The sequence below is a fragment of the Urocitellus parryii genome, chromosome Y (assembly GCF_045843805.1).
Source record: "Urocitellus parryii isolate mUroPar1 chromosome Y, mUroPar1.hap1, whole genome shotgun sequence".
NCBI lineage: Eukaryota > Metazoa > Chordata > Mammalia > Rodentia > Sciuridae > Urocitellus > Urocitellus parryii.
The window spans coordinates 12,310,533-12,329,846 of NC_135548.1; the positions used below are offsets into that span (position 1 = coordinate 12,310,533).

The window sequence follows — 19,314 nt, forward strand, 5'->3', positions numbered from 1 at the left end:
CTGTTATAAAATTATGCTTCAATAAATGGACTGGTGGGCTGTAGAGAAACAATCTTATTTATAAAAAAAGACTTCCAAATGAGGAACACCATAAGGAGCAAACTAACAATCATATGTGCACATTTGTTTGTGGGAAGGGATAAGGAAAGAGGCTTTTCTAAATACAATTCTAAAAATGTATCTTCTTCTTAAAGAAGAATATTGAGACTGTAATTTCAAATGATAATATGTGCAAAATAACTTTAACCTACATTTTATGCTGTTTACCAACAGTGCTAAAATTTTTTGTGGTACTTCTTGACTGATAATTTTTAAGTCAGGCAAGTTATACAAACCTGTAGTCCTGACTACTTGGGAGGCTGAGGCAGGAGGATCTCAATTTCAAGGTCAGCCTGAGCTGAGACCTTATCTCAATAAAAAATAAGGAGGGCTTGTATATAGCTCAGTGGTAAAGTATCTCTGGGTTCAATCCCCAGAATGGTAACAAAACAGAACAAAAGCAAATAAAAAAAAAGAAAGAAAGAAAGAAAAGAAACCTTCAAATGCTTGTGTGTCAAAAGAGTGTTTGAATTGTCTGAAATAAAGGATTTGGGGAAGACAATGGAGCGTTCAAAATCTTAATATCTGTATTTTGACTCTCTGGTCTGTAAATACACAGCAAACTAGGTTTTATCTTTGTTAACAGTTTCCTTCAAGAAGCAATTAACTAATCACAGTTTGCAATTGTAGGGTCTGTAATATATATATATATATATATATATATATATATATATATATATATATATATATATATATATATATATATATATTCGCACCTGCCAAGTGTTTTACAATCTACCACTACTTCACATAAGTGGATCTATTTCTTAAGTCGAATCCCCTGATTCCTGGATTTCTTGCTTTTCATTTTTTGGTTTATATTCTTGTTTGGGTAGAGTAAATCTTCTAGTAGCTCTCTGAAATAGGGTACATGGAAAATAATTTTTGAGACTTTAAATAGCTGAAGATATATTTTATCCTCATACTTGATTGATAGTTTGGCTGGATATAGATTATTCTTTGGAAGTAATTTCTACTCAGAAGTCTGAAGAAATTTCTGGGTAATGTTTTAGCTCCCAGTGTTAATGTAGACAAGTCTGATGGCATTTTGATTCTTGTTTTTTTTTAAAGGTTCTGATTCCTCTTCATTTATTTTGTAGTATCCTTAATGATCTGGCACACTTTTGCACAAGCCATCTGTATGTGCTCTACTCCAGGGACTAGAAAGACACACATTCCCTTTGATAAAAATAATTCACAATAGTATCTGCCAGTTTTTAGAACTCTGTGCCAAAAACATGAATGTGTATTTTAATTTGCATTCAGTCTGAAGAGCAACAAGGTAGAAAATATGACCCAAGCTTACAGTGAGAATCTGAAAGGGAAATTAATTTTCCTGAGGTCACCTAGCTAGCAAGTAGTAGAACCCAGATCTTCCCTCTCCAGAGCCCTTACTCCTGACCACTATGCTACATTTATGTCAGTCCTATTTTCACAACCTATGTCCTTTTTGCATAGCCAGAAAATGCCATGTTTTGCTCTCATAAAACCACAGTTACAGTTTTTGGTGGATGACATCATTTACCTTTGATCTGATTGAGTACTCAAAATCCTCTATAGCAATTAGCTTAACTCAAAATGGTTTTTCTCTGCTAATGAAATCTTTTTTAAAATTCTGATTTGTCATATGTGACAGTGGAATGTATTACAATTCATATTACACATGTAGAGCATAATTTTTCATATCTCTGGTTGTATACAAAATGCATTCACACCATACATGTATTTTGTAAAATGATTTCCATTTCATTCCACCATCATTTCTAACCCCATGCCTCCTCCCTTCCCCTCTTAGAGTTGTCTGTTCCTCCTATGCTCCCCTTTTCTACTCCACTGTGAATCAACCTGATGCTGGTTGTTTTAATGAATCATAATGATAGCCAATATTTATCAGGTAGTTAGTGTGTGCCAAATACCGTTAAATCACTTTATGAGCTAGATTTTCTTTTAGAGTCCTGTTTGTTGAGATATAATTTATATATGGTACAATTTGCCCTATTTAGTTTTATACTTACATGATTTTTGACAACATAAATATAAAAAATGGCAATATATATATATATATATATATATATATATATATATATATATAGTATTATATATAGTACTACAATCAAGATATAGAATATGTTACCTTGTTTTTTTTAACTTCTTTTTTTAAACAACTAGAGAAATTAATTTTAATATATTTTCATTTAACCCATGGATTACCAACAAAATTTGCAAAGAAAATAATTGTTGTTAAGCTATTTCATGTTCCTTTTGTTTGTCCTAGTAATTCTTTGGAATCCAATATCTATTTAACATGTAGCGCACCTCAATTCAGACTAGACACATTTCAAGTACTCAGTAGCTTCATGTAACCAATGGCTGCCATATTAGCTCCTTTTTCCATCTTTCACCTTTTGGTGAGATATATGCTGTAGGCTGCATGATAAATCTCCTTATTATGTGGTTTCTTGTTGAGTTACATCAGAAAGGAACACCAAAAAGATGAATTTAGAATATAAGAGTAGAGCAAGATGCTTTATTCCTCCCCACAAGATTTATTAGACTGTGAATTGGTTTCTTCATGCTTTTGGTGGGAATAACTTCAATTAGGTTGCCTTCTCCTACAAGGTTTTCTTAATGGCTCTCTCTTCTTTCACCTCTTACCTCTCCAAGTCTATGGAAGGACAGGTACTTCACAAAATTTGTTGGCTTCCCTCAAACTTGTCCTTACCTTTACAAATACTTTATTAAATAATTTTTACCCTAATTGATATTTTTCATCCTTGAATCTTGAATAATGTTTTTTTTAATTATAAGAAAGTAAAATATACCTCATCCCATATCACAGGCAATGTATATACACACCAGATTAATTATATATTAAAATATAATGTATAAAATGCTAAAAATTTTAAAGAAAATATTTGTATAACATTGTGAAGAGAAATGGAAAACAAAAAATATAAAAAACCTAAATAATTAGATGATATTGTAGTTAAAATTTTTATGTGTAAAAATTTATCAAAAAGGGTTGAAAGTTCTGGGGATATGACTTAGTTGGTAGAGTGCTTGCCTAGCATGCACAAGTCCTTGGGTTCAATCCCCTGCACAAAGGAAAAAAAAGTGTTAAAAGAGACATGAATTATATGTATTACTGGCCATTTTTGTTTATTTTTGGTATTTAGCTTAACATGATTTCTCCTTTGGTTGGCTTTTCCTTTGTTGTAGTTCTTCCCTTTGCAGATTTTAATCGTTGTTTTTCATTTTGTTCTTGTGGAATATTTTGCCAAGAATGTTCTATAGTGCAGGCTTTCTTGCTGTAAATTCTTTTAGCTTTTGTTTATTATGGAAGGTTTTTATTTTATTGTCAAATTTGAAGCTTAATTTTGCTGGATATAAGATTCTTGGTTGGTATCCATTATCTTTTAGAGCTTGGTTTATGTTGTTCTAGGATCTCCTGGCTTTGACTTTTTGGGTTGAAAAACCTTCTGAGATCTGAATTGGTATTCCCTTATATGTAATCTGATTTTCCTCTCTTGTGGCCTTTAAAATTATATCCTTATTTTGTATGCTAGGCATTTTAATTATAATGTGTCTTGGTATATATTTATTATAATTTTGTACATTTGGTGTCCTATAGGCCTCTTATATTTGACTTTCTAGTTCATTCTTCATGCTTGGGAAATTTTCTGATACTGTTTCATTGAAGAGATTGTGTATTCCTTTGGTTTGAGTCTCTGAACCTTCCTCTATACCAATAAATCTTAAATTTGGTCTTTTGATGGTATCCCATAATTCTTAGATATTCCATTTATAGTTTCTTACCATCTTCAAGTGAGGTCAACTTTATTTTCAAGATTGTATATTTTGTCTTCATTGTCTGAGGTCCTGTCTTCCAAGTGATCTAGTCTGTTGGTGATACTATCTATTGAGTTTTTAATTGGCTTATTGTTTCTTTCATTTCAAGGATTTCTAGTTTTTTTTTTCAGTATCTCTATCTCTTTCTTGAAGTTATCTCTTGCAACCTGTATTTGTTCTGTTCTCTCTTTGTCAGAGTGATCAATTTTTACCTATATATGCTCACTTAGGTTGTTCTTTAATTTCCAAATCATTTTAGTTAATTTCATGATGTCTATGTGTCTTCCTCTCTCACAGTGTGGATCCAAAGTATTGCAGCTTCTGCCCTATTGTCTTATAGTGTCGCTATAAGTTACCAATACCTCACTTTAAAGGAAGAGATCAATATTACAGCATTTAATGTATCCAATATGCAGCCATATATCAGTTAGTTTCTATTTTTACATTTACACATTTGTCACTATAATCAGAAATGATGAATTCAGTTATCTTCTACCATATAGTAAATAGGTTTGCATAGAGGTTTACAGTTTCTAGTGGTAAAAGGGGGGACTTAGAGGTTGGCTGAGATGTTTATGAGGTAGGATGTGAGAATATGGAGGTATTAGATTATATGATTAGTGAGGATAATAATAAGAAGTTGGATGTTAGTAGGAGAAATAAGAGATAGGCAACCCCATGCAAAATTCCCTGTTAACTCAGTAGCAGGATAACTGTTAGCACCCCAATAGAGAAATTTGTGGTGCAGCCAGGCCACAGGGACCTTGGTGACACCAGGTCCTTATTGTTGTCCCTTGATAGTAGTGGCGATATCCAAGTTTTGTGGTGGTGGCAGCCTCAAGCCTATAAGTACCCTGATGTTGGGCTGTGGAACCACACTTTGGTGAATAGGAAACCCCAGCACAGGGTGGCTCTCAGTGCATATGTGGGGTAGGCCTTTCCCCTGGATCTCTAGGGTGTGGTGTTGGCATTTTGATTCTTGATCTGTAGTATGTAATATGAATTTTCCCATGCCTTTAATTTTTCCCTACCCTACTCTTTTCCATAATAGAAATTTTATGATTTTGTGCCTGTTTTAGAATGTTCAGACTGCTATAATAAAATACCATAAGCGGAATGGCTTATAAAACAATAGGAATTTATTTCTTATAGTTCTGGAGGCTGGGAAGTCGAAGAGCAAGATGTCAGCAGACTCAGTTTCTGGAAAAGACTTTCTGGTTCTTAGACAGTATTTTGCACTTGTGTCCTTATGCGGCTGTCGTGGACTAATTTCTATGCTTCAGCTCTTTACACTATTACAACCTACTACATAAAACACATTTTGGAACTAAGATTATGGACAAGAGTTCTTCAGTTCACCATCTGGATTTCTGAGGATTCGTAAAACTCCTGAAATAGAAGCAGTTTTGTGTGTTGGAGACTATATACGGGTCCTTTTTAAGGAAACTGAGATAGCAGCAATTTAAGGGCTAAGAATCAGAAAACATATCATCTTTAAGAAATGGCCCAGGACTCTCTGCAGAAAGGGCTGCATTTAAGGATGCAGGCGCCTGCTCAGCCTCTAAGGTGGAAGACAGGAGATTGTTTTGGTTTGCTGAAGGTACTTGGAAGGGTCCAAGGAACCTTGGGACCGGTTTATCGGTCGGGCAGCCTCAGTAACTCCGTTCCTCTCAGGCTCAACACCTCGGCCTCTAAGTCATGGGCATCTTCGTCCACATCTTCCTCATCCTCTCTGTCACCATGTTCATCGTCAAACGAGAAGCTCTGGTGGCCGAGGGGAGACAACAGTGACATGGTGGAATTGCTGCAGCCCTGAGGCAGCGGCGACCAACAGATAGACGTCGCCACCGCCCCCAGCCTCTGTCCCCGGAGACCCGTCATGAGGACGGAGAAGGAGGCCACGGAGGCCTCAGACTCAGAACTGCAGTCCGCAGAGAACAGGATGCCAGGAGGGGAAGAAGCAACACTCCACCGCCACACAGCCCACATCTGGCCCACATCTGGCCCGCCAAGTTCAAACCCGCCAAGCTGCAGCTGGGACATGATCTCCCAGCAGGCCCCGCGCGCGCTGGGCCCAGCCAATCCGGGCCGGCCCGGGTGCCGCGTTGCCGTGGCGACGCAAGGAGGACGCGAGGGCTGTGTCTGGGCCTGTGGAACTTGGCTTTCTCTCTGTCTGCCCTTCTTCCTGTGTCTGGAAGGTGCCTGTTGCTTGTGAACTTATTCAATTCTGTGTCTCTTCCAGCTGACACCTTCCGGGGGCCTGGGCTTTTTTTGAGGTGTTGTTGCAGACCATTTGGTATTTGAAATAACGTTATTACTAAATAAAGCAACTCCTCTTAAAGGGAAAGAGGCAGAATTAAGGACTAACATCCACCCCTCCACCACACCCCCCCCACCCCAACACACACATAAGGTCAGGATTATATGCACCAGTCTTGATTTCCTTGAACAGGTCATGCTTTTTTTGAGGCTGATTTAATTTAACTTTACAAGTGTATCCACGAAAGCAGGTTTAGGTGGCCTGGGGAAGTAGCTCAGTGGTAAAGTGCTTGCCTAGCATGCATGGGGTCCTGGGTTCCATCCCTGCTACCAAAAAATAATGCAGGTTTAGGACAATCTTTTAGTGTTTTGATACATCTTGTTTGCCTGGCGTCTTAAGGCATCTAGTCTGTCTACACCTGCGAATTGTTTTTACTTTTTTAAGCCTCTATTATGTGCTAAGCCTCTAACCTTTGCTAAGCACTGGGATAAAAACTGCTGTTACTCTAAATTCCTCATCTTTTTGTGGTGACAAATGTAATTAAAATATGCTGTTATGTGTATTTTATGGGGAAAGAATATTTTGTGGGAACTCGGAGATTGGAGATGGGGATAAAGGTAGCAAGAAAGATGACAGACATTATAAAGCTGGATGCTTTATTTATACTGGTGTAAATTTAGCTCTGTCTAGTTCATAATTTGTATAACTGGTAGAAGTATCATGTGAAAACAGACAATGACTAAAAATAGCACATAAAGTTGTTACTGATCAAAGAGTAATACACCATCCTTGATGAAGTTTAGATCTACAAAATTTGACACAGGACATTGATATATGATAAAAATATTAACAATCAAAGACAATTCTGGAAGCAGAAGCTATAATAAAATATGATATGCCAGCTAGAGGCACAGAGCATGGGAGACCCTGAGTTTGATTCCCCTACCACAAAAAAATAAATATGTATGCTTAAAACTTCTTAAATGGAATATTTTTAAATTTTAGTAACAACAGTGAAATGAAGAAAATCAGAGCAATCCAAGTGAGTAATAAATTGATCAAAGAATAAAATTTATTTAGTAGAGTTTTTCATTCTCTACCCCAATAATTCAATATTGGCATGTCTGGCTAAAACCTTTCATTAGAACATTTTGAGAATCAGTAATATCAAAAGACCCTAAACTGTTTTAGGACTTCATAAGGAAGAAAGCTTTAGGAGAAATTTCCCAACAGACATAACCTAATGCAAGCATAGTGGAAAACTCACAGGTTTTATCTATGAAAGAAAAAGAATTTTAGTCAATGGTTTTTCTCTTAATAAATTTCCATAAATAAGCTGTTGACCTTTCTGATCCTAATTTATTCCTCTATAATATTAAGGAAATAATCTACATCACAGTCATATTATCTAATTAATCCTCAAAATTTCTAGTTCAGGATCTGACAGATTTAAGAGTAAATTGTATCACTTGAATGCCAAAGCTTTTGCACTGTAACTTTTTGGTATGGGAATCTAAGATGTCATATACTTCCCTTCCTCCTTTAGATGTTTTATTTTTTAAAAAATGCTTTATAAAAGAAAGCCCTTTCCTTCATGCTTCAGGGTCATCATTATGACAATTACATTATATGTTAACAATACTGGAGACCCAAAGACTATGGGGCAATTCCATGCTGTGTGTACACATATTTGAATGTAGTCAAGTCTTGGGGTCTCTTATACTGCCTTTACATTATTGGGGCCAAGAAGTCATAAAGAAGGGTATAAAAAGCATTAAAAGATTTTTTCCCATATGTTTTACTTACTAATGTCTTTTCTTACTACTCATTTATTTTCACTTTCATGGTATATTTGAGATTTTTTTTACTGGTTCTGTAACCTGTAAGTGAAGAATGACTTTTCCTTACAAATTCCTGTATGACATTGTAACAAAAATCATGCCAATTTTAGTTAGTTTTAAAAATAATTATTCCTAGAAATTTACAGATGAAACAATATGTCTTGGATTGCTTCAAATAATCTAAGAGGCAGAAGGATTGAGGGGCTAGTGAATAAGGTAAAGATGAAACAGGGTTTATTGTGTGTTGTGGTTTTGGTGGTGGGCATGGGAAGGGGAGAGGGAGAGGGGTACCTAAACCATTCTTTTTATTGTGAAAATTTCAAACACATATAAATTTTAAAACAGGAAGAGGCATACACATTTACTAACACCTACAAAATATAGCCAAAATTAAGAGGAACTAAGTTTTGATTGGGATCTAATTTGCTGTGGTTCAGGCATTCACTTAAATTTTATTAAACCCTTTGTTTTCTCATTTGTCCAAAGAGAGCTTGGAGATTATAATACTACATTTCTAGGCAACTGACTACAATTAATATCATGTAGATATTTTTAATCATTTGCTTTTAAATAAAGATTAAATTGGTGATATTCACTTATATTTCAAAATATGTTTTCCACAATATAGTTCAGATTTAAGACAGGATAAAAGTTTTAAGTTTAAGTGTTCTTAAATATTGACAGATAACTATCAAACAATATTTTCTAATGGTTACTTCCAACATTTTTTCTAATAATGTCTTTTCTATTTAAAACTTTTTAAATTTGTCTCCATAATAGATAGTAAATGCTTTAACATACTTAGTTACAAATTAAGGCAAAATATATTGCTTTCTAGAAACTTTAATAATTTGAAACATAGAGTACAATATTGTATTTCATACAATATATAGCACAGTTTACCACAGATTTTGTATATCTGCTATTCTATTTTTTAAATGAATGAAGTTTTCAATAACTTGAATTTTGAGAAAACAAGTTTAATTAAGATTATTACCAAGTTATGATTTAATATTTATCAGATGTGTAAATATACAAACCGTGATAGCAAATTTTAAAACTTATAAATAGTTGGCCTTACAAAATTACAACACACAGTAAATAAATCCCTCCCACATTTTATACAAACTACATGATTTTGATATACAAAGATTCTGTTTTTACACTGACAATGTACAACCGAGATTATTTACAATGAAAAAAGTATATAAACCACAATTTAACATTCTGCTACTGGCAGTCACTATAGGAGGTAGCTTTAATTAAACGAACTGAACAGAAGCCATGTTTCCCTACTTGTGTTGTAAAAATAATTTACATAAGATAAAAATTCTTTATATGCACAGTATGTACAGTTTAATTATTAAACTGTAATCTAGCTTAATTTTTTTTAGTATATCCAGTATAATAATATGGCAGTAGGTTTGCTATTTAGTACATTGTTCAAAAAACTTATTGGGCAATCATAACTTTAAGACTCTACAAAAAAACATGGCAGAAGACCCTAGATGAGAATCAGGTAAAATTTTTAATTTTCAAAGACATAGGATTAAACCTTATCCTTTCTCCCCCACCCCCTTAATGATATGTCTGTCTAGTTTAACCAGAACTCAGCATATGAACTATTGAATAGGTTTTTTTGTAAGTCATGGTATGGGAAATTTTTATAGAAGCATACAAGTAATAACATAAGTTTAGGAGAATCCAGTTCACTAAGAAATAAATTATGTGCTTTGTGTCATATTTATTTTCAGCTTCCTCCAATTAAAAAATGACCCCAGTTTACTTTTGTGTAATCCTTACTGTAAATAGATGACATACCAACAAAACTGGAAAATATCAGTAGAACCAATGATATAAAGAAGCATTTATTAATGGGAACATTACATGGAGCCATCAAATCCCTTAGGTACTATTAAAATCTCATTAGTATGTAGTGTAGCCAAAACTACTTCAAGTCACACATCAATTAGCCATTTATTTTGTACTAGTAATATAATTGCAAAACACTGAAAATCATGGTGAGCATAATAAAGCAATGTAAAATGACCCCAAACAAATGTACTGATATTTTTATTCTATCAGCTGTTAATATGATTTTTAAAACATCTTCAGGTTTATATAGATTTATAAAGCAATTTAACAAAATCTATGATTCTCATGTAAAAGTGGAAATAGAAAACAATGATACCTATGTGTACTCTCACAGTTCTAGTTGGGAGACAATCAAGACAAGCCCTTTTTTGGCCCTGTAGTAAGTTGTCCTGAGAATAATGATCAAATATTAGGTAAAATTAGCAAGACTCTTTTGTCAGTCACATTTGAACTACCTTTTTAAAAATATTAACAGCTGTCCTTTATCTTGTGCTTAATTCAGAAATAGGTATAAATTTGCTCCTTATGAATCTGAAAAAACCTAAAAGTTATATTGCTATACCACACCTCAAATCCTTTTCAAGTTCTGTTTCAAATAGACCACACATTCCTTGGAAATTGCATTTTTCACCAATTAATAATTTAGGCACCTGTTCTTTGAAAAATATCAGGTTTGAAAAATAAACTTCCACCTTCCCCTTCTATGTGACACCAGGCAGTGATTACAGAAGTGCTTCCCAGATGAAAGAATAGAATATGGTTCACTCTATAAACACTGTGAATTTGGTTGATGGGGGAAATAGTTACAAACACAGTAATTCGGTCTTTAACTCTTGGTAGATTGTAAGCGTCACACACCAAAGGGAATCCTTGACTCTGATAGAAGCAGGCTCTACCATGCCTGCACTTGGTCAGAACTGTCTGAGACAAAGGAGTCTTCTTCATCTGCCTAATCAGAGTGGGCTGACTGTGCCACAATCAGACCAATATCCCTCTGGTCTTTGGCAAGAAGCCACTGCCAATGCAGGACAGCCGTGTGATTTTATTAAGTGTTTGCATGATACTGGCTTTGTCAAAAGAAATGATTCGCAGCAGTCACATACAGTCAGGTTACCCTACAAGTGTGAGTACATGCCACAGTTATAGTAGAAATCCTGTTCCACACAACCACCTTGGCTACTGATGGAAACTGAAACTGATCCACTTTTTTTGGTAATGTGTCACTTCAGTAACTTCCAGTCTTCTTTAAATTTTTGATTGAAGAAAACATACAGGACCAGATTTAGGCAAGCAGGCAATGGGAAAAATATCAGAGTAACAGACTTCATTATTTCAGGACTGATAGAGATTGCAGTGATCAATGGTGCAAATGAGAAAAATGCAAGAGGGCAAAAAAAAAAGATGCAGTTGGTGAAAATTAGCCAAGTAACATGCTTAATCATGCTAGATTGTGAGTTTTCTGAGAGGTCTTCTTTTTCCAAGTTGCAGTAAAGTTTAGTGTAGATGATGGCCATTAATAAAAATGCTAGTGAGTTTAACAGCACTAAAGTCACGGTAAATCCTAATGATGGCTTCTCTCCTGTGGGAAATGGCAAGCACAAAGGTGATGCAGAATATTCCCCTCTATGGAAAAGGAGGAAACAGCCTGCTACTGCAGCACCCAGAAAAGCAAAAAGGGCTACAATCCAGAACTGCTTGAGATGATTGCTTTCCCATTTTTCATGATATTTTTTGCAGATAAGCTTCTTTCAACAGCTGCTAAACATTAATAAAATATTGCACTTTCTGAGGAAAAACCTGCAAGGAACTCAGCTGCTTTGCAGCCATTGCCAGTGTCCCACCAAATGCCAAATTCAGCAAATCTGCCCCAGGATACGGCATCAAGAAAAGTTAAGATGCCAGTATAGATTCTCATGAATAAGTTAGACACAGAAATCAAGCCTATGAACAACTTGGAGGAAGGCAGTGACGTACAAGATGTGAATGTTGTTAAAATGACTAGCAGGTTGAAAAACAATGCAACTAAGAAAATGAACCACATGGTGAGACATGTCATCCAGCTTCCCACAGGGCTTAATAGCACCTAACATGAAAAAGAAACAGAAACATGAAAGACATTTTAGAAAATACCATATTTCATTTAATATGCTTGATAGAATGACTATTGATGGTTGATTCTAGAATAAATGAGTTACCTAATTGAATTGAACCAAACTGAAAAAAAAATATTGCTTTTAAGATATTTCAGTCACAGACTAGGCTACTTTAAAAATTAAGCAGCTTAATATCTGGGTGTAGCTAGCACACACCTATAATCCCAGGGACTCAAGAGGTTGAAGCAGGAGGGGATGGCAATTTCAAGGCCAGCCTCATCAACTAAGTAAGATCCTGTCTCAAACTAAAAACATAAAAAGGCCTCAAGGGAGGGTACTCAGTAGTAAAGCTCCCCAGGGTTCACTCTCTAGTACTGAAACAAAACATAACCAGGATTAGTTTCTTTTATTATTTGGTAAGGGCATATAGAGATATTTCCAAGAAAATTTCTACTTTTTCTTTTTCTTTATTCTTTTTTTAAATATTTTTTTTTAGTTGTAGATGGACACAATATCTTTATTTTTTATGTGGTACTGAGGATTGAACCCAGTGCCTCACGCATGCCAGGCAAACACTCAACCACTGAGCTATAACCCCAGCCCTCTACTTTTTCTTATACCAAATATACAAAGCACAGAATTTAGCATATAAAAGGTACTTAAAATATTGAGGGTCTGTAATCAGATGGTTTATAACTTGCTATTCTTACCTTAAAAAAGCCACTTAAGCCTAATAAGTTGCATTTTCTGATATGTAGATAATAATGCCTACTTAATTCAGTTGATGGCTTAAGTAAATTTGCATACATAAGTACTTATGCAGGCTGCTGGGCACATAGTGGAACTTTAGTAAATATTAGCTTTTTTTTTTTCTTCCTTCCTTTTCCCTATGTATTTTTTTTTAAAAAAATATTTGTACTAGTTGTTTATGGACATTTATTTGTTTGTTTGTTTGTTTATATGTGGTGCTGAGAATCTAACCCAGTGCCTCAAACATGGCAAAAGCTTTACCATTTACCACTGAGCCATAACCCCAGCTCTCTATATATTTTATAACTGATATGTATGTATATACACAGATTTGTAACATTTTAAACCCAATTTCTTATGGCATTTCACAGCAACCTGCTGAAGTTGGTTATGGTTGATAATCAATGTTAACTATTCATACAAAGCTTGGCACAAAACAAAACCCCTCTATAATAGTAAAACCCCTATATATATATAGGATTGCAAGAATGCACTTAGTAGCTGAATTGCTGGTTCTAATAACTGACTTTGACATGCTAGTAATCTCACAAATGAAAAATATTTCATTTATAATTAAGGAGTGAAAATGTTTGACTATAAAGAACAAGAAAACTATGATTGCCTAAAGGATGTTTTAACTTTCTGAACTGTCATGAAATTTGACATATACAGTGGAACTCCAGTTCTGCACCATTTATCTGATTTTCAATGAACACAATTTTTTTTAATCAAATTTATTTTCACTCTGAACCCTCAGGAAGTGCTAAAATGGAAGTTCTTTCTCACATTTTATTTTCAAGGAGGGTAGTACAGGGACAAAACCCAGGGGTGTTCTACCACTAAAGTATATATCCAGCCTTCTTTATTTTTTATTTGGAGACAGGATCTCTTTAAATTGGTGAGGGTCTCATTAAGTTGCTGACACTGACCCTGCATTTGCAGTACTACTGCCTCAGCCTCCAGAATGGATCCGATTATAGGTGTGTCCAGTACTGCAAAAGAATGCTGTTTCCTGCCAGGCAACGTGGCACACACCTATAATCCCAGAGGCTCTGGAGGCTGAGGCAGGAGGATCATGGGTTTAAAGCGAGCCTCAGCAACTTAGCAAGGCCTTAAGCAACTCAGTGGGACCCTGCCTCTATAAATAATATATAAAAAGGGCTGAGACTGTGGCTCAATGGTTAAGCACCCGTGGGTTCAATCCCCAGTACCACCGTCTCCTCCAAAAAGTATGATGTTTACTTCTCACTGATCATCAGTTCTGTGTACAATCTCCAACACCTGAATCCTTCATGGGGAAGAGAGTCAACTGCACTCCTAACTGTCAAAAATTAATATCTGCACAATAAAATAAATTACATAAATGATTCTTGCTAGTTGCACTTACTCATCTGTTAAAATTAAGTTTGTTCTCATTCTCCACACAAGGAAATGGGTTAAATATTCAAAGCATACATACATAGGCCCTTAAGAAGCTCACAATTCAGCATCAGTTATTAGTAAATTCACAGCACTGATGATTCTAAGTTATAAAATTAATGGCCAACCCAGGCATGGTGGCACACACCTGCAATCCCAGTGGCTCAGGAAGCTGAGACCAGAGGATCGTGAATTCAAAGCCAGCCTCAGCAACACTGAGGAGATAAGCAACTCAGTGATACCCTGTCTCTAAATAAAATATAAAATAGGGCTGGGGATGTGGCTCAGTGGCCGAGTGCCCCTGAGTTGAATCCCTGTTACCCCGTCACCCTCCCTTCCCCCAAAATTAATGGCCAGTTCATCCTGTGACATCATACTAATAGGAATCTCTTTGGTAGCACCTGATTTAACAAAAAATATTTAAAACCTTGCCTTTATAGTAAAAGTATAAATCCAAGTTCTCTGGTAGGCAGGCAGAATATGACATTACAATCAAGTAAATATTGGCATCATTTAATAACTTTCCTAAAACTACAATTTCAATGAAGTAAATCAGAAAGAGTAGACAAGATTGCATTTAAAAAACAATTATAGGTTCATGCTTATAATCCCAGGGGCACAAGAGGCTAAGGCAGGATGATCACAAGTTCAAAACTAGCTTCAGCAACTTAGTGAGGCCCAAAGCAACTTAATAAGACCCTGCCTCAAAATGAAAAAGTAAAACAGGTTGGTGATGTGGCTCAGTGGTTAAGCAATCCTGGATTCAATCAATACCAAAAAATAAAATGAAATAAAATAATAATAATAATAATTATAATAATAATAAAGAAGAACAAGAAGAAGAAGAAGAAGAAGAAGAAGAAGAAGAAGAAGAAGAAGAAGAAGAAGAAGAAGAAGAAGAAGAAGAAGAAGACGACGACGACGACTGGGGACAAAACTCATTAATAAAGCAGAAGCTTTGCATTCTGGAGGCCCTGGGTTCAATCCCTGGCACTACAATAAATAAAGAATAATATAAAAGAGCAAGAGCTGTTAATATGCAGATTCTGATTCAGTGGTATGAGCCTGAAATTCTGCAAGAAATGCTGGTACACTGACCACACTATGAATCAGAAGGCCTTACAGGATCATCTAGTCCCACCCTTATAAAATAGAAATAACATCCATCGCCAGGAAGATTAGATATATTTGCCCAATGTTTACTTAAAGTAAAATATTACAGCCAAATGGGTTGAGCATTACCTGTTGGGGGTGTACAATGGATAATTATTTGACTACGCTCTTCATTTTCAGCAGTGCTGGTGACATTTGCTGCATCAGTGGTACCCAAATATACAACAAAGTACGTTGAATTAAAAGTGGGCAGTTCAAAAGAACCAAATGTTCCCACAATTTTCTCTCCCCTGCATGATGTTAAAGTTCAGTGTATACAAATGTGGCTTGATAATACATTAAAAATGCCAGTAACAGAGGAAAGGCCATTTTTCTTACAGACTTCATATTGACCCTTCCCAAACTGATTACAACACATACATTTTGATTAATGTCTTAGGGAGTGTTCTGTTTCTAAAGGTTCATGTACTTGCCTTTCTCCTTTGTCACACTATGGTCTTGAAGCCTGTTATCTTCTATGTTTAAATTTGCATAAGATTCATAGCCCCAAAATGCACAGCACTGATAAGCATATGGTACTGATAAAGACCTGGAGAAAAAATTGTAAAATACACCCTGAGTAGCAACTTCATAGACATAATTTTGTTTTGTAAAAAGCATTTTAATCTTTGAAAACCCCAACCTGTGAGTCAGAAAAGTCTAAGTATCATATACTTTAGTCTTGACCATTTATCCTCTAGGAACCTTATCTATGTTAAACACTCTGGTAAAGCTCATAAAAATGATCATAAAGATACACCACAAAGTTTCTCCCTTTCTATGAGGTGTCTCTTAAGAAAGGTGGATGCAAATCAAGTATATATAAAGTTTCATAATAATACTGTAATTTAAAGTAAAACTGTTGCCAGGTGCAATGGCACAGGCCTATAATCCAAACTGTCATATATAAAACAGTTTTTTTGGTCAATGTTTTCTCCAGCCCTACCAATGGTTCTATGGGGTACCTGACATCCTCTTGTGCAATACCCTTTCTACTTAAAGCAGCTAGTATTTCTACCCCAAAACACTGGCCTCTCATAAGCCAAAGCCCATTAGAGCCCAGGATATTTTGGGGAAACTTGCTAGAGACAGTGGTACAAGAAACTTTATCTGCTTTAAGAGAGAGCCCCGGGAAGATGAGGTGGCACATGCCTGAATTCCCAGCTACTTGGAAGACAAGGCTAGGATGATGGCAAGTTTAAAGTTAGCCTATACAACTTAGTGAGACCATATCTCAATATAAATGCTTTTCAAAAGGGCTGGAGATGTAGCTTAGTGGTAGAGTGCACATGCAAGACCCTTGTTCAATCCCCATACTGCAAAATGAATATATATATATATATATATATATATATATATATATATATATATATATATAGAGAGAGAGAGAGAGAGAGAGAGAGAGAGAGAGAGAGAATCTGCAGGAAGCCTGTACATCCCCTTTCCTTAGCTAATTCATGTGGTTAAACCAACTCCAGTTGGCTTCTCTGATTCTTCAGCCCAAACATTCACACTGGATCAGGCAGGAAGGCAGCAATTTATGGGGGATAAACATGCGTCCTCCCTGCCATCTGGAGCCACCCCAATTCCTGTGAAACCTCCTAAAGTAGCCCTCTCCCCATCAGTCCTACTCAGGTAAATGCTGTCTGGTTCTAAGCACTCAATTTAACAAAGAACCTCCTTCCTTGGCTTCTCACATCCTTTGATTATCTCTTTGATGGGTATAAATTGTCTTTTACTTGCCCAGCTCACACATCTGGTAAATGGCAGAGCTTAAGGTTTGGACATTCAGGCTTTTAACCACCAAGTTTAATGCCATATACCATCTAGCCTCATTAAATTAAAAAAAGCAAAACAAAAACAACAACAAAAAAAAATAGGGCCCTGAGCCAAACCAAAAAAAAAAAAAATTCAAATACCACTCCATATTTTACACTTGGCCTTGAACACACCTTGTAAGTATTGCTGAGAAATAAAGTTGATGGTGCCAATTTTGTAGTCTGGTAGTGATTTGCACTGCTCACCAATGATTTCTGGCTTTTCATCTTCTGGGAACGTGCAGGATTGCACTTCCAGATCACATGACTAGTCCTGACCAAAGAGTGTGCATGGAAGGAGTTTGTGCCATTTCTGGGTGGAGCATTTAATGCTAGTGAGAGACAAGCCTGAAATATGTCTCTCTGATAGGACAAACAATAATGCCCTTTAAGGTGTTTTCTCCATTGAGCAGAGCCCTCAACCAAACTATCATGGTTGCAAAATGTGAGCAAAACACAGATCTTTTTGATTTTAAGCCATTGATATTTGGGGGTTAATAACTATCATAGCCTGCTCTAGTCTATCCTGACTGATTTAGCTAGCCTCCTATATCCATAGTTCAACCAGTTGAGGATCAAAAACTTTCTTTAAAAAAATGCTTTGATGGCTGGGGCTATAGCTCAGTGGCAGAGTGCTTGCCTAGCATGTGTGAGGCACAGGATTGGATCCTTTCATTGCATAAAAATAAAAAAATAAAATAAAGGCATGCTCTTCATTGACAACTACAAAAATGAAAGTAAAAATATTTTTTAAAAACTGAATTTATGGGATAGGGTGGTGGCTCAGTGGTAGAGCACTTGCCTAGCATATGTGAGGCACTGGGTATGATCCTCAGTCCCACATTTAAAAAAACAGATAAAACAAACAAATAAAATAAAGGTATTGTGTCCATATGTAACTAAAAATATTTTAAAAACTGCATTTTTACTGAACATGTATAGACATTTCTTCTTGTCATTATTTCCTAAACAATACATTATAACAACTATTTTCATAGAATTTACATTGTACTATGTTTATAAGTAATTTAGAGGTGATTCAAAATGTACCAAAATATTTATAGGTTATACAAATATTACGCCACTTTGTATAAAGTGTTGAACATCCATGGATTTGGGAGTCCAGGAGAGGTTCTGAAACCAGACTCTCAAGGATACTGAGGGACAACTGTACATACAGTATAATTGTTTACTCATTGATTCAAACATTTTTCTGCCCAGCTGGTCAAGAGTAAAAGCTTAAGCCAAAGTCCTGAAGGTCCTAGTTTAATACATCTGGGATGGGGAACAGACCTGTGCAGCTTTCTGGTACTCCCAAGTGATTCTAATGGTCTAGCAAGGCTGAGATTCCTGCATGGCTACATCTTGTGATGGTAGATTAAAATATGGTGTCTACACTTGAGGGCTACCTAGACTGAGAGGACAAGCCCAGAGCCAGAAAAAATCACACTACTAAGAGGGTAAATTACCGGAAATATGCAAAAGTAAGTAAGAATATAGAAGCAATTGATGAATAATAAAGCTTTACATGTAATAGAAAGTAGATATGCTTCTTGGAAAATCCATTCATCACATGTAGTAGAAATTAGATATTCTTCTTGACAAATCCATTCATCAACTCTGTGAATCCAGAGCAGGTACCCAAGCTGTCAGTTTAACATGTAGATTATTATCCGTCACTATGCTTCCAGTTATGTAAAACAAAGCTTAGAAAACCTCTAAAGATGTGGTGCAGGGTCAAAATAGTTAGTACATGGCTCAATTGGACTCCAGATCCAGGCTTTTATCTATCTAGGGCCCAAGGCCTTGGCTGATTCATTTAAGGCCCCTGCTTCTCTTCCAGTTTTCTCTCTGCCATGCTACTTACTGCACACTACAGTGCTTTGGCTCCTGCTGCCATGTCTGTCTGGCATGCCCTACTTCAATTCTCACCACCTTGTTTCTGAACCTCAGCCAGGTCATTGAATACGGGGTTGGGTGGCCCAATCCCTGGTGCTATGACTGCCCCCATCGATAGCACATTCCTTTACTGGCTCACTGAGCACCTCTATCATTAGATTGCAGTTGGGTCTCAGTTTTTTTTCTCTGAGTCATGTAAGTAGCATTGGGGACACTGCTAAAGCACCAGCGATGGCCACATGAATGCTTACCTTGGCTAA

At 36.0% G+C, this 19,314-nt stretch overlaps 1 pseudogene; it reads right to left on the reverse strand.

The window, feature by feature from the left end:
- Positions 1 to 5,583: 5,583 nt before the first annotated feature.
- On the reverse strand, positions 5,584 to 16,488 carry LOC144251176 (leucine-rich repeat-containing G-protein coupled receptor 4-like; annotated as a pseudogene).
- Between the last annotated feature and the right edge of the window lie 2,826 nt (positions 16,489 to 19,314).